This window comes from Pipistrellus kuhlii, unplaced genomic scaffold (assembly GCF_014108245.1).
Source record: "Pipistrellus kuhlii isolate mPipKuh1 unplaced genomic scaffold, mPipKuh1.p scaffold_m20_p_5, whole genome shotgun sequence".
NCBI lineage: Eukaryota > Metazoa > Chordata > Mammalia > Chiroptera > Vespertilionidae > Pipistrellus > Pipistrellus kuhlii.
In genome coordinates, this window is record NW_023425551.1 from 59,959,511 (window position 1) to 59,975,142 (window position 15,632).

The 15,632-nt window shown below is 35.2% G+C and overlaps 1 protein-coding gene across 1 annotated transcript in view; it reads left to right on the plus strand.

Moving 5' to 3' along the window:
• The window catches only part of EYS (eyes shut homolog), a 1,188,193-nt gene that overhangs the window by 538,159 nt on the left and 634,402 nt on the right, over positions 1-15,632 (plus strand).

Consider the following 15,632-nt stretch of genomic DNA (forward strand, 5'->3'; position numbering starts at 1 on the left):
TTTTATTTCCACATATATATTTACTATGTTAATTATAAATGATTGTATCATACATGTACATATATGTCAACTGACAGACCTATAAAAAGCCAGTTATTATTTTTTTAGCTTTAGCTGTAATAAACAGAACAGCTATTTACAGGGTACTGTGGAATCATAAATTTTTATTTCTAGATGTCTTGCACCTCTGTGCAAAGGATGTCTTCTTGATTTTAATTGCATGATCCAGATATCTTCAGAGTATCTAGTCCCTAATTATTTCTCTTTATTACATGATTTAATTTTATGTAGAGACTGTAGTTATTTGTGGATTGCCTACTTTACTTGAAGTAGAGTAAATTATACAAGAAGCAAAATAATTTATATCTCACTGTATCTATGCCCTAATCATTTGGAACTAAAGGGGCGAGGTTATTACTTCTAATAATTGATCATTTATAGCTTGTTGTCCTATGTGAATGGTAAAATTATGAAAGATGTAAGGTATATGTGTTTTCCCATAAGTTAATGCAGTCTCATTTATTAGCCCACCTTATGTTTGATAGAATTTTATCTATGAAGACTTTCTTTATTGACTAGAGCCCTGGTGCATGAATTCGTGCAGTGGGGGTGAGGGGTCTCAGCCTGGCCAACTCCCTCTTGCAATCCAGGACCCCTCATGGGATGTAGCAGTGCACCAAGTGGCAGGAGGCCAGGGAGGAGCCCAAGCCATGGCAGGGTGCTGTGCTGCTGGCACTGATCCCGGCTTGCTAGGCCTGCTGCTGCTGCTTGGCAGTGCTGCTGCAGAGTTGGGAGAGGCTCCTGCCACCACAGCTGCACTCACCAGCTGTGAGCCTGGCTTCTAGCTGAGTGGTGCTCCCTCTGTGGGAGCACACTGAACATCAAGGGGCAGCTCCTGCATTGAGCATCTGCTCCCCTGGTAGTCAGTGCGTATCATAGTGACTGGTCATTCCAATCATTCGGTGTAAAGATTGATTAGGCTTTGATATATATAGATATTTTAGTTTGTCATTTTTTTCTGATTTTCACTAATTTAAAGAATTGTATTTTTATGTTGCCTTCATGATATATTCACAATGAAAAACTAAAATGATAGATCTTAATAAAATTTAAGATTATGTACTAAATATCATGTTCTAGATATTTCAAATAAAATGTTATTAATAAAGTCGCTTGAATTTTATAGCTGCCCTTGCTCACTTGTGTGTGTGTTGTGTGTGGGTGAGTGGGTGGGTGGGGGCTGGAAGAGAAGGCTGCAGGTGAGCATTGATTAAATGAATGATAAAGTCTTTGATAGATTGAGTTTTTTCCACATTTTTAATTTAGAAAGTAAAAGTTTCTATCCCATTAAGCTGAAATTATGGCTGACATATTAGAGGTCTGATTCCAGTGCAAGTTAAAGAGAATAAAGTTGCTCTCAAATGTCAAGACTTCTTGTGGTCCAAGATGATTAAAACTAAACTGTTTGCTATATGAATCCCAAGGTGCTGCTATATCTCAGCCTTGGTGACATTTAGCCAGTGACTTTTCATAGCTGGTTAATAATGTATAGCTGTCCCTATATAAATTTGCAGTGACAGAAGTAGCCATTTGGAGTGGAGCAGTTAATGAGATTTATTCTTGACAGAAAATGCAGATTTGAAAAGTATTTCTAAAAAATCAAGATTGATGTCAAAAGAAGCCATGTATTTAACAGACAAAAGCATCACAACCATTCTTTGGGTGTTTTAACCAAGATCACAGAACTATGTCCAGTGATGTATGTTCTATTTTTAATCAACATTTTATACAACCCAACACTCAGCCTTTTCTGCAGCTATTTTCCACTTACCCTGCATAAATCACAAGACTTCACCTTACAAATCATGTCCTTGGGGGAATTTCCTAACCTTTGACTTGGTTAGTTCCACATAACTCATGTAGGTTTTCTATCATAAGACTACTCATATATTTTTATAATCACTTGTCTGGTGCTTGTCTCTTTCACTAGATTCCACTAGCATGATTTGTAGCAAATTTTTAGCTTTCACTGAATCCTTAAGTGATTACTGAATCATTGAATCATCATTAGCAGACATGAATAATCTTTGCAAAAGTGAGAGTTATTAGTTTTTTGATAATGAAGTTTTATGAGAAACTTTCAGTTCATGTTTTGACTATCCAAAATTAATCTCCTATTAATTATTTTTCCCACTAGAAACAGAATAGTGCTGTGTTTAGTCATGTCTGTATCTAATATTGCAAAACCTGATATGTGTGTAGAAATAATGCATAAACTATGAAATGTCACAAAGTAGATGTGAGGAGACTAAGTACACAAAAGGAATATAAGAAAGAAAATGAGTTTACAAGTTAGTTATTCATTTTTATTGAACAGCTATAGCATAGAAATAATTAAATTTTTGATGATTTAAAATCATTTATTTTTATAATTACTGAATTTATGTAGCCATGACAGAAATAGAAATGTTTTTTTTTTAAACTTCAATAATTGAATGCAAACACTATAAAACAAAAGACTGGAGTCTACAAAATTGTCATCTAATGTGATCTAATACTAACAATTTAATTTGGAGGACCCACCATATAAATTCCTGATAGTCATTTCAATTTTGTCTCAGTTTCATCAACAGGACCATTTAGGATGAATATTGGTTTCTGGCTGCCATAACTAATTAGCACATACTTAGTGACTTAAGAGAAATTTATTGTCTCACACTTTTGGAGGCTAGAGGTCCAAAGCAAGGTGTTGGCAGAATTGGCTCCTGCTGAGACTGTGAGGGAACATTCTGTACCTCTTCATAGTGTTTGGTGGCTCCAGACATTTCTTGGTTTGTAGATGCTGATCATGTTTCGACATGATCTTTTCTTTGTGCATGTCCGTTTCTGAATCCAAACTTTCCTTTCTATAAGGCCACCAGTCACATTGGATTAGGGGCCCTAATGACCTCATCTTAACTTCAATATATCTGCCAAACACTTATTCCTAAACTAGAGGCACAATGCATGGATCCGTGCATCAGTGGAGTCCCTCAGCCTAGCCTGCGCCCTCTTGCAATCCCTCAGGGGCTGTTGGGAGTCAGTTTTGACCTGATCCCTGCAGGCCAGGCCAAGGGACCCCACGGATGCATGAATCTGTGTCCTGAGTCTCTAGCATGCATGTAAGATCTTTGGTTAATTTCTTCCTGCTTTCCCCCTCCTCCTCCCCTCTAGAATTCATCAGTCTGTTCCATGTTTCCATGCCTGTGGTTTCCATTCCTGTGTTGAACATCTGCCCCCTGGTGGTCAGTGTTTGTCATAGCTATCTGACTGTTGGACATTCAGCTGATCAACTGATTGGCTGGTCACTTAGGCTTTTATGTATATAGATAAGTTTATATTCTAAGGTACTAGGGGTTAAGTCCTCAAATATCCCTTTTGAATGGCACAATTTAACCCATAGCAATATGCAATATAGGATGGGGCAAATATATGTTTACAATTGTGAGTATTCAAAACACAGTTTAGTCTTGTATTATTATTTATTAGCTATTGTATTATTTTCTATACAAACAACTATAAACCTATTTTGTCCCACCCTGTATAAAAATATGTAAATGTATGTAAAAATACACAGAGAATTTCCTACACACCTCTGATGTAGACTATATTTAGATTTTGCATACATGAGTTACTGTATACCATATCATATTTTGTTTATCTGGTCTTTATTGCTAATCATGTAGGTGGTTTCCAGTTACTTGCTACCAAAAATAATACCGAGACTGTAGTTATACCTGGGACTTGGGGTCCTCTTCCAAGTTTACTAGTTGATAAAAGAATTAATTTCCTTGTGAGTGTAAGTCCCATTTCCTGCCAGCCTTAGCTCCTAGCTGCTACCTGAGGTTCTTGCCACATGGTATCTCCATTTTGCCACTCAGTATGAGCATCTCTGCCTCTTCTTTGACTAATCATGGAAAACTCTTTGCTTTTAAAGAACTCCACGGATTGGGTTAGGCTCACTCCAGACAATCTGCCTGCTGCCATATAATGTAATATGATCACAGAGTGATAGTTCATCCTAACCACAGGTTTTACTCACACCCAAAGAGAGGAGATTATACTATTGTGGGTCATCTCAGAATTCTGCCTACTAGAAATATTCTCATTAGTTCATCTTTGACATTTTGATAACTTTCCTAGAATAAATTTCTGGCAGGAAAGTTGCTAACTCAGAAAAAATGCAAATTTGTATGTTTTTAAAACATGCTGCTAGTCTAATTTTCACCCCCACCAGTACGCTTGGAATACCAGTATATCGGTGCATCCCAAAGAGCAGAAATATCTCAACATGCAAAAACACACACACACACACACACACACACACACACACACACCACAAACACAAATGTGCACACACAAAATTATAAATGTTTATAAGTTTAGAATGTTTTATACTAAAAAGCATTCTTAGACTTCTTAGTTCTCCCTATTTCTGAAAACAAGTGCTTTTCATTATTTTTAAGACACAGTATAACATCAAAATATTTTTGTATATGTTTAATAAATTTTCACTTTTAAAAATACATCCATTCTCATGGCACTTTGTAATCAGTAAGTCATCATTTATCTACTATTTTGATCCCCAAAATATTCTTACTATATAGGACAATTTTTCAATATTACTATTTTAATTATTTTAATTATAACATTTAGATAATATATTTTTGTGTTGATTAAAGAATAGCAAAAAATTTCTTCTACATGATTTAAACACATGGAGATAGGAATTTAATTTCTTCACCTCAGAGATAGAAACTTAATTTATTCATCTAAACATTGTGCCTTTCTCAGTTAACAAATAACTATAATCATAACAATAATGAAATGAGAACACTAAAAAAAAATTACTGGCATTTAAAAAGTATCTGAATTCTTATAAATTCTGATAAATAGTGTTTTGTTATTACATTTGCAATTTAAATTAATCCTTAAAATAGAATTATTTTAGTTCTAATATAATTCTGAAATTTTAAAAGACAAAAATCTTCAACTGTGAAACTTATGTCAGTTATCAAGGTCACATTGCTGGTAATTGCCAGAGAGCTAACTCATCTCTGTGCCAACATCTCATGTAAAGAATTCCAAAGCTTTCGCCCTTAATACTGCACACCCTCCCTCTGTCTCACACACTGCTCCTTTTTGTCTCTGTTATATTTGTAAATGTTCTTCTGTAGAGAATCAATTTCAGATCCATGATTACATACAGGACTGACATTCCCAGGAAGAATCCAATGTTGTAATTGGTCTAAAATAGTTCTACTTTGAGTTGTTTAAACACATCATTGAAATGTTAACTGTCTTATTTGTTGATTCAAACATATGACTGCTCTGGTGTCTGGTTTACGATGTTTCACTGCTTAGATAATGATGTGTTCATGAAAATCTCTTAATCATTCAGCCTGGGCTTTAGCTCTGAGATAGACCTAAAATTTTCCATTAGATAGGCAGGAATGAGGAATGATAAATAGTGTTTATTCCCTGAAGAAATTCAGCTATCTCATAAAGGCTTAGTTGATGCAAAATAATAATGGTTTGATGAATAGAGTTCTAAATGATTATTTCTAGTTATTTCCTTACTAAATGTGATTAGGGATTTAAAGAAGAAAAGAATAAAAAACCGCTTTACATGGCAAGAGTTACCAATAAAGGAGATGGCGTGCTGATGCTGCATTCTCCAGGCTCATAGAGAGATTTCTCTCATCTTATAAATATTCATTCTTTTGATTCAGAGCTACTTAGCATCCGTAAAAGACTGTCTCAAGATTAAGAATATGATCCTATAATTGCTATAATTAGCAATTGCAAGGAAGGAGATCTCAGACCACCATATTAACCACATTAAAATATATATTTAGATCAATTGTGATAGACTAAAATCAGGAATCGGTTTGCAAATTATATTATTTCCATAAATATATAATTTTACTGTTCATTGTTTTTTTATAATGACATAATATTCGACCACTTGTTTGGATATTAATATATTTAAAATGGTCAATGACAAGTGTACATGTTGAGGCTATATTAGCTTTGTAATAATTCAAATGAATATACTATGTCTTTAGAAAGTATGCATCCCTAAAAGGTGTTTTGACTCATACAACTAAACCACTTCAATTAAAAGCATATCTAGAATTGTTATTACTTGTAAAACTAGGAAGTTCATTTTTGAACCTCATTTCAGGCATAGCTGGATCCAGCAAAGACTTGGTTCAGAAATTATTTCTCTACCTTTTGACTCTAATCACTGTATATGTTGGCTTTATTCAAAGTTTCTGAGTTTATCTAAGATGAGACGTTGAATGTGTGTAGTGATTACAAAGAGCAGGAGGAAAGATTCAAATGCTATTTTTTATTTTGTCTTCTTCATGAAGCATAGTAGTACCAATTTTTTCTAAGCTTTGCATGACTTTAAATCTTTAGTGTAGGCCAGGGGCTTCCCATATAATGCCTTTTCATCAAAACTGTGCAGTCAGACATCCATCCTTCGGTGGATGTCCAACTGCTGGCTTAGGCTTTTTCCCTGGAGGCAGGAGAGGCTCCCGCTCCCGCTTTCTGGCTGAGTGGCTCTCCTCCTGTAGGAATGCACTGACCACCAGGGGGCAGTACCTACATTGAGCATCTGTTCCCTGGTGGTCAGTGAGCATCACATCAACCGGTTGTCCCGCCATTTGGTCAATTTGCATATTAGCTTTTTATTATATAGGATAATAGTGTTTGAAAGTGGAAACTTCTGTGAAGGTTCTGGTCACTTTCTAAGACCTGCCTTAAAGTTTGTTGAGATGTTTTAATGTCTAGCTTTATTTTAAAACTCATGTCTTTGCTTTGCTCTCGTTGTCTATATTCTTCCTACTTGTCTTCTGGTTGTTATCCAATAGACTTCTTTTGGTTTACAGATAAGAGGAGGTGTTTTAAATTGTGTCTCCCAAAAATGCATATGTTAAAGTTCTAACCCCCAGAAGATGATTATATTTGCAGATAGAGAATTTAAAGAATTACTTAAGGTAAAATGAGGACATGAGTGGGGCCTAATTCAATATGATTGATGTCTATGTATGAGGTTGTAAGGAGAGGAAGATCCTATAAAGACAAGCAGAAGAAGGCAGACTTCTACAAGTCAATGAGTGAGGCCCTCAGAAGAAACCAACCCTGCAGACACCTTGATACAGGTCATATGGCTTCCAGAATTTTGAGAAGTAAATTTCTGTTTTTTTTAAGCCACCCAGTTTATGCTATTTTGTTATGTTAATCCTAGCAAACTAATGTAGGAGAAAAGGAAGCAAACAAACAAACAAACAAATTCCTGAAGCAACAAGTCACTATGAAAAAATATAAAGTCATTAAGGACAAAATTGGTGGATTGAATATGTTGGTACTAAGGAGACATTAATGTGACATTTGTTGTTGTTGTTGCTGGGAACACCCTGCATCATTTTTCAAACCCTTACAAATTCCTGAGGAAAAGATATATTTGGGGAAAACTGCTTGAAAATGAGCACACTTCGTCTCTTCAAGGCTATGGCTTCAACTATTCCAATACAGAATATTTGATGAGGGAGGCTACTGCTCAAGGTGAAGACAGTCTAAAAAGCATATATTTTGAATGGCAAGGAATCTCCCAGAATATGAAAGAAATATGAATATTAAAAATTCAAAATATATTTAAAATGGTGAGGATTAGCCTGAGCCCTGACAGGAGCTTTTATTGTTGAGGTAGAATAATCAGCTGCATGACATTTAACAGATCTTAATAAGTATAATTAAGTGTTCATATATTGATTTTAATAAGCATTGAATTTGCTCATTTGTGTATTTATAAACGCAGTTCACATTCTATTGTACATATAATTGAGAATCTGGTTATAGCTTCTTTAGGTGAGCAACATATAGAGCTCTCTATAACTAACATTTCAAAAAGAAGCAAAGTTGATTAAAATGTATTCCTGCATGCATATGCACGTTAAAGTTTGAAAAGCACCCAGGTCATGCTCTGACCATAGTGTACTTATATTAGAAATCAAAAGTGAAAGTTTTTTATAACATAGTTATTTCACAGCTATGAGTTTCAAAGAGTTCATAACATATTTCTCACTATCCATACTATTCTGAAAAATGTAAATCAGTTTCTATAATTGGAGCTTCAGTTTGTTTTCCTCCACTCATTTTTCTGATGACAAAATTGCAAATTATTGGGTCGGCAACTAAGTACTTGCGGATTTTTTAAAGAAAATCAAAGACAATTTTTTCATGGAACTAAATAACTTTATTCTGTAATGTATTGCCCATTTTGATCAATGACCTTTTACCATCTTTCAGGCAGCATCATAATCCCACGTTCAAAAAACTTCTGGTTTTTATTAGCAAAAAACTGAATCAGGTACGATTTGACATCATCATCATTATTGAAATTTTTACCATTCAAGGAGTTTTGTAAAGATCGAAACAAAAAGTAATCAGATGGTGCAAGGTCAGGACTATATGGTGGATGTGGCAAAACATCCCAACCAAGCTCCATTAATTTTTGCCGAGTGACCAAAGATGTGTGTGGCCTTGCATTGTCATGATGGAATACAACACCTTTTCGATTTGTCAATTCGGGCTGCTTTTCTTCAACTGCATTGTTTAATTTTGTTAGTTGTTCAATGTAGACATCAGAATTGATCGTTCAGTTGGGTGGTAAGAGTTCAAAGTAGACAATTCCTTTGTAATCCCACCAAACTGATAACAAAACCTTCTTTTGATGAATATCAGCTTTTGATGTTGTTTGAGTTGGTTCACCTGGCCTGCTCCACGATCTTTTCCGCTTGATATTGTTGTAAACAACCCATTTTTCATCGCCAGTTATCAGTCGTTTTAAAAATGGATCATTTTCATTACGTTTCTTTAGCAAATCGCAGCTGCTAATGCGTTGCGTTAACTGTGATTCTTTCAGTTCGTGAGGAACCCATGTATCGAGTTTTTGAACATAGCCAAGTTGTTTTAAGTGATTTTCAATGCATGTATGTGATACATGAAGCTTCTCTGCAATCTCACGTGTTGTACTGTGACAGTCCGAATTGATTATTGCTTTGATTAGGGTGTCATTAACTTCAACTGGACGACCAGAGCGTTTTTCATCTTTGAGTGAAAAATCACCAGAACGAAATTTGGCAAACCAATTTTGACACTGCCGTTCTTTTAAGGCTTCGTCACCATAAACAGCACATAACTTTTTATGAGCTTGGGATGCGTTTTTCCCTTTGCGGAAATAAAAAAGCAAAATATGACGAAAATGTTCCTTTTGATTTTCCATTTTTCAAAGAACGCCAAACGAAAACTACAAAACAGATCAAAAAACTTTTTTCACTGATTAACAGCTGAATAGCCAACTACCAAATAACAAAATGTGTTTTACATTTGTACTACGTCTGCAAACCTAAAAATTCAACTGAAGCCATATGTGTGTGAAACCCGCAATTACTTAGCTGCCGACCCAATAGAATGATTCTCAGAAAATGTACAGTTTAGTAAATAGGTAGAGATGAAAATAGTTAATCAGCATTTTAATAAGCCCAGTCAAAGTTATAGGTGTTCTCAAGAGAATTAAATTATCTGAATATAAACAATCCCAAAGGCATTTTTTTAAAGTTCAGTTTATGCAGTGATTTATTAATTATGAGCTAGTTTAGGCTAATGAGTGGTCAGTGTGTGTGTGTGTGTGTGTGTGTGTGTGTGTGTGTCTGTCTGTGTGTTTCACTTCTATTATTTCAGAGAGAATTTTATAAGGCATATATATTTTATGATGGAGAATTCCCCACCATGTTGACTATATTAGCAAAATCATTATAATTAAAAAGAATTTTTGAAATTTTTGATTCTATGTTGAACTAGAATATATATATTCAAACTTTAGCTTAAAATTAAACTCCAGCATGAGCAGAAATAGCAGTTATCTAGAAAGAACTATACTTTATAAATTCCCATGTTTCTTCTATGCTTTGTGGCAAATGGAGAAAAGGGAATGCCTTGATTCATACTTTCCATTTTAATGTAGTCATATATCTAAAAAAGAACTAAGATAAGTAAAATAAATTTCAAAATACATGTTATATTGTTAATTAAGTATCAGAGAGCTTTTTTATCCTTAACTATTTTTACTTAGGACCAATTTTCCAAATCATGCAGCTATAGGATTGTATAAGAAATAAAAAAATCACTTTTAATATTAATTCCATCTCTAACATATTATCTTATGTACTGTCTACTTATTGAAGAATCTAGAATCTGCCCCTTGACATCTGGGGGAAAAATAGGCAGTATAAATAACAGAGAAAAACAACTCAATAATTAAATTTAAAATCTTACAAAATTGACAGAAAGTCTCTTGGAAAATTGCATCATTGTACAACATGCTGATGGAGATTGGACAGAGTTACAGTGGTTAAAACTACAGTAGAGAAAAACAAATACTATGAATACATTAGAGGACAGATAATAATGTATACATTAAAGATTTAAAGAGACATTTTGGAAATCTAAAGTAGGCTTAAATAATTTCATTAAATTATCATTAGTCAAAGGAAAAGTAAAGATAAGTTAATGTAGTTGGAGCCATGTCAAAACCCATAATTTTAAATTTATTTTTGTCTAACTTTTTTTAAACTTTAGAAATATATTTGTGTTAACTTTTTAAAAACTTATAAACCAGTCCTTTTCACCATTTAATATAAAATTCTGGTCATCTTTTTAAGATATTCTTTATGTATCTTAGATTCCTATAAAAGAACGCCAGTATTACTTGGATAATTACTATTTATTCACAGGAAGAAAAAAGTGTGAAATCTTTCTCTGTGAAAGGAATCTTAATACATATCTACATATGTCCACATACATAGAAAAAAGTCCAGAAAAGAATAAAATATTTATTAAATATAATATTGGAAGGAGAATAGGAGTGAAACCTAGTTATGGAGAAACCCATTTTTTAATTTAAATTCTTTATTGTTTAAAGTGCTACATGTGTCTCCTTTTGCCCCCATACACCTCTCCCCGCTCATTTCTGCCCCCAGGCACATGCCTCATCCCCCCTACTGTCTGTGTCCATTGGTTATGCTTATATTACTGCATACAAATCCTTTGGTTAATCTCTTACCCCTCCTCCCTTCCTATCCTCCCCAGCCTTCCCTCTGAGGTTTGATGGTCTGTTCAATGCGTCTCTGTATCTATTTTTGTTCATCAGTTTATGTTGTTCATTATATTCCACAAGTGAGTGAGATCATGAAGATATTTATCTTTCTCCTACTGGCTTATTTCGCTTAGCATAATGCTCTCCAGGTCCACCCATGCTGTTATAAATGGTAAGAATTCCTTCTTTTTTATAGCAGCATTAGAGGCCGAGTGCATGACATTTGTGCACTGGGTGGGGTTCCCCCAGCCTGGCCTTTACCCTCTCACAGTCCAGGAGCCCACGGGGGATGTCCTCAAGCTTAGGCTCATTCTCTGGCCCTTAGCAATTACTTCAGATGCGGGAGAGCCTCCTGCCACTGCCACTGTGCTTATCAGCCGTGAGCCAGGCTTCTGGCTGAGCTGCGCTCCCCCTGTGGGAGTACACTGACCACCAGAGGGCAGCGTTGAGCATTTGCCCCTGGTGGTCAATGGGCATCACGGTGACCAAACATTCTGCCATTCGGTTGATTTTCATATTAGCCTTTTATTATATAGGACAGTAAATACCACTGGTTTTTAATCCACTCATCTGCTGATGGGCACTTAGGCAGTTTCCAAATCTTAGCAATTGTAAATTGTGCTGCTATGAACATAAGGGTGCATGTATCCTTTCCGACTGATGTTTCTGATTTCTTGGGATATATTCCTAGAAGTGGGAACACTGGATTAAATGGAAATTCCATTTTTAAATTTTTGAGGAAACTCTATACTGTTCTCCACCTTGGTTGTACCAGTCTGCATTTCCACCAGCAGTCCAAGAGAGTTCCCTTTACTCCACATCCTCGCCAGCACTTGTCCTTTGTTGATTTATTGATTATAGACATTCTGACAGTTGTGAGGTGGTGCCTCATTGTCATTTTTATTTGCATTATCAGATTATTAGTGACTTTGAGCATGTTTTCATATGTCTCTCAGCCTTCTGTATGTCCTCTTTTAAAAAGTGTCTATTTAGGTTCTTTGCCCAGTTTTTGATTGGGTTGTTTATCTTCCTTTTGTTAAATTTTATGAGTTTCCTATAAATTTTGGGGATTAAACCTTATCGGATATAATATTGGCAAATATATTCTCCCACGCAGTGGGCTTTCTTATTCTTTTGTTGATGGTTTCTTTGCTGTGCAGAAGCTTTTTATTTTATGTCCCATTAATTTTTTTTTAATTTCTCCTTAGTTTCCACTGTCCTAAGAGATGTGTAGACCCAAGCCATTATGCTCAATTAATATTTGACAAAGGAGGCAAGAGCATGCAATGAAATCACGACAGTGTCTCCAATAAATGGTGTTGGGATAATTGGACAGGTAAATTGCAAAAAATAAGTAAAACTAGACCATCAGATTATATCATATACCAAGCTCAAATAGATAAAAGACTTAAACATGAGATAGGAAACCATAAAATTTTAGAAAAATCCATAGGCAACAAAACATCAGACATATTTCATAGCAATAACTTTACCAAAATTATTCTTTTAGTGATGCATAGTTGTAACAGATATATAGAAATTATGCTTTAAAAGAAATGGGTTAAGAAATTTTGGAAGTTTCCAGTAAAAATTGGAAGATTTTGTGAGAAAAATGAAATGTATTTTGAAGTACTTAGAAGATGGATTAAAATGCTCTTGGATTTCTGCAGTTAATAGAATGTTATCCAATAGTGGGAAATATTTAAAAAATAGATTTAATGTCATTATAATCCCACTCTGGCAAAATATAGGACACTTTGCAAGTTTGAAAAATAAGCATGGGCCCTGGCTGCTTTTCTCAGTGGTTAGAGCATTGATCTTCTCATTGGAAAGTCTCAGGTTTGATTATCAGTGAAGGGCACAAAAATAAACAAAACAAAACAAAAAAACACAAACAATAGTTCAACTTCATTTATGTAAATAGAGCTGTTGAAAAGCCAAGTGAGTTGGTTATGAAGTTATGTATGCATTAACATCAGAGGTATCCTGCGGAATCCAATTAACTCCTCTTTGAATGTGTTATTTAGGAAAGCCCAGCACTGTAAATGTGGACCTCTAAATGAAACAAAACTTTACAATGATTTCACCAGGAACTTCTACACCCAAGTTTGTCAGAATTTACTAACTCTTGCCATGGGGAACACTCTGTTTACAATAAACTCTCCTAAAATTGTATCTATTAAGTAAATTATTTTTCATTTAAACTCATTACTGGTAGCCTAAAGGTATTATCAAAGATTATGTTTTGAAAATTGACAAATGTATGTAAATGAACTTGCAAAATGCCTAGTACAGAGGTAGAAAATTTAGCTACCATAAACTATATAATAGTAATTTGCTAACTGGAAAATAGCAGCATATTGTAAAAATGCATATTTTATTAATAATAATTAGGTATTTTGCCTTGAGAAAATCATTTTGATCATAGTAGATATAGTGATATGAATATAGTGACAGAATTGATACTAGATTGAGGTAAGTTTCAATTGCCTGTGTTGGTTCTATTTCTTTATTATGTCTTATAAATAGTCCCCAGAATAAAGGTCTACTTTCATTTCTTTTAATTGAGTTATTACTAAAAGCAGAATGTAGATGAAAAACATTTCTCTTCCGTGTCATTTAAATATATTAACTTATTTTCTGCATTTTTTGAGAAGTTTATTTAACATACAAAGTAGGTTGGGGCTCCACATGTGGTGATTGGTTAGCAGAGGCTTTTATTGCTACTCATCCAATCCCAGCGGTGCTGGTCAGTTTCTAATCAAATGACTATACCCTACTTTACAAGCCTCTCTTTTATGCCTTCAACATTTTGGAAGCTGAAGAACATAACAATGTACACATAGGCCACTCGTAAATCAGCACAAAAGGGTGGATATGCTAATACCTGAAGATAATCTGTGTCTAACAGGGACAAGAGAGTCAGTGAACAATTGATCCATGTCTCAATCATTCCATAACTGAATTCAAAACGTTCTCACTGAGTGCATGGTCATCTATTGCAGTGTAAAGAGTTACCTCCAAAATCTAATGGCTGAAAACAACAAGTATTTACAGATGTTCCTCAGCTTACCATGGGGTTATGTACTGGTAAATCCATTGCATTAGAAATACCATGCAAAAATGCATTTAACACACCTAACCCACTGGACACCATAATGTAGGCTAGCCTAACTTAAATGTGCTCAGAACACTTACATTAGCCTACAGTTGGACAATTATCTTGAATAATTAACATTCTCTTTTCTTCCTTACTGGAAGCAGGAAACACAGATGGGCATCATGTAGACGTAGACATGATGGGATGGGAAATGAAGCACAAAATCCAAAAACTCCAGCCACACAGCACACTGTAGACTGTCAGTTGTTTATCCTTGTGCTAGTGTGTCTGACTGTGAACTTCGGCTCGCTTCTGCTATCTAGCATCACGAGATACAGTAAGGTTTCTGCTAAATGCCTGTGCTTTGGCACTATTATAAAGTTGAGTGATTCTGGCTCAGGATCTTTTATTAGGTTGCAATCAAGCGTCAGCAGGCTTCCAGTCATAAAGGCTTGCTTGGGCTAGAAGATCCTGTTTCAAATTCTCTGATATGGCTGTTGACCAGGGGCTTTATTTCTCCTTGACATGGCTCTCTCCATACTGTTACTTGATTATCTTCATGACAAAGAAGTTGGTTTGTCTAGGGCACATGTGTCAAACACAAGGCCCGCGGGCCAAATCCGTCCCACCAGGCCTTGCAATGTGGCCCGCACCGCGCTGTCATCACTGCACTCCGCTGCGTTTCCATCACAATGACAGTTTATGACTGTTCAGTAAACCATTCGGCCCGCGATTTAGGCTGGATTTTAGATTTTGGCCCCTTCTCTGATTGAGTTCGACACCCCTAGTCTAGGGGAACCAAAGAAAGAAGGAGAAGGAAGTCATACTTGGACCATATTCTACACATTAGCGATGAATCACTAAGTACAACCTACAGACAATGAGAGAATTAGGCTTTCAAAAAGTATGAGAGTTTTAGAACCAATCTAGTGGTACTGAGCCTAGCTACCCCTAGTGGCAAAGAGCTAAATAGCGCATTCCCAATTGATTTTTTTTCTTCCCTGTCTCACTTTCCTCACTTCTTCATTTGGGCTTGTTTGTATAACCTCTCAAATAAGCAACCTGAATTCAAGTCTTTGTCTCAGCTTCTGCATAAGAAACGTTCCAAACTAAAACAACTTAGCATTCTAAAATTTAAATACTCTGAGGATCAAAATTTAAAGCAAAGTTTTATTGAAAACATATAAAATAGTATCTATAAAAATAATTCCTTTTGAGATTTATGTATTCCCAGTCACAGAGACAGTTGTGGTTATTATCACTTCCCTTTTATCTAAATTATTTTACACGTCCATATATAGTTTCAACAGCTATTTAGACAGTATT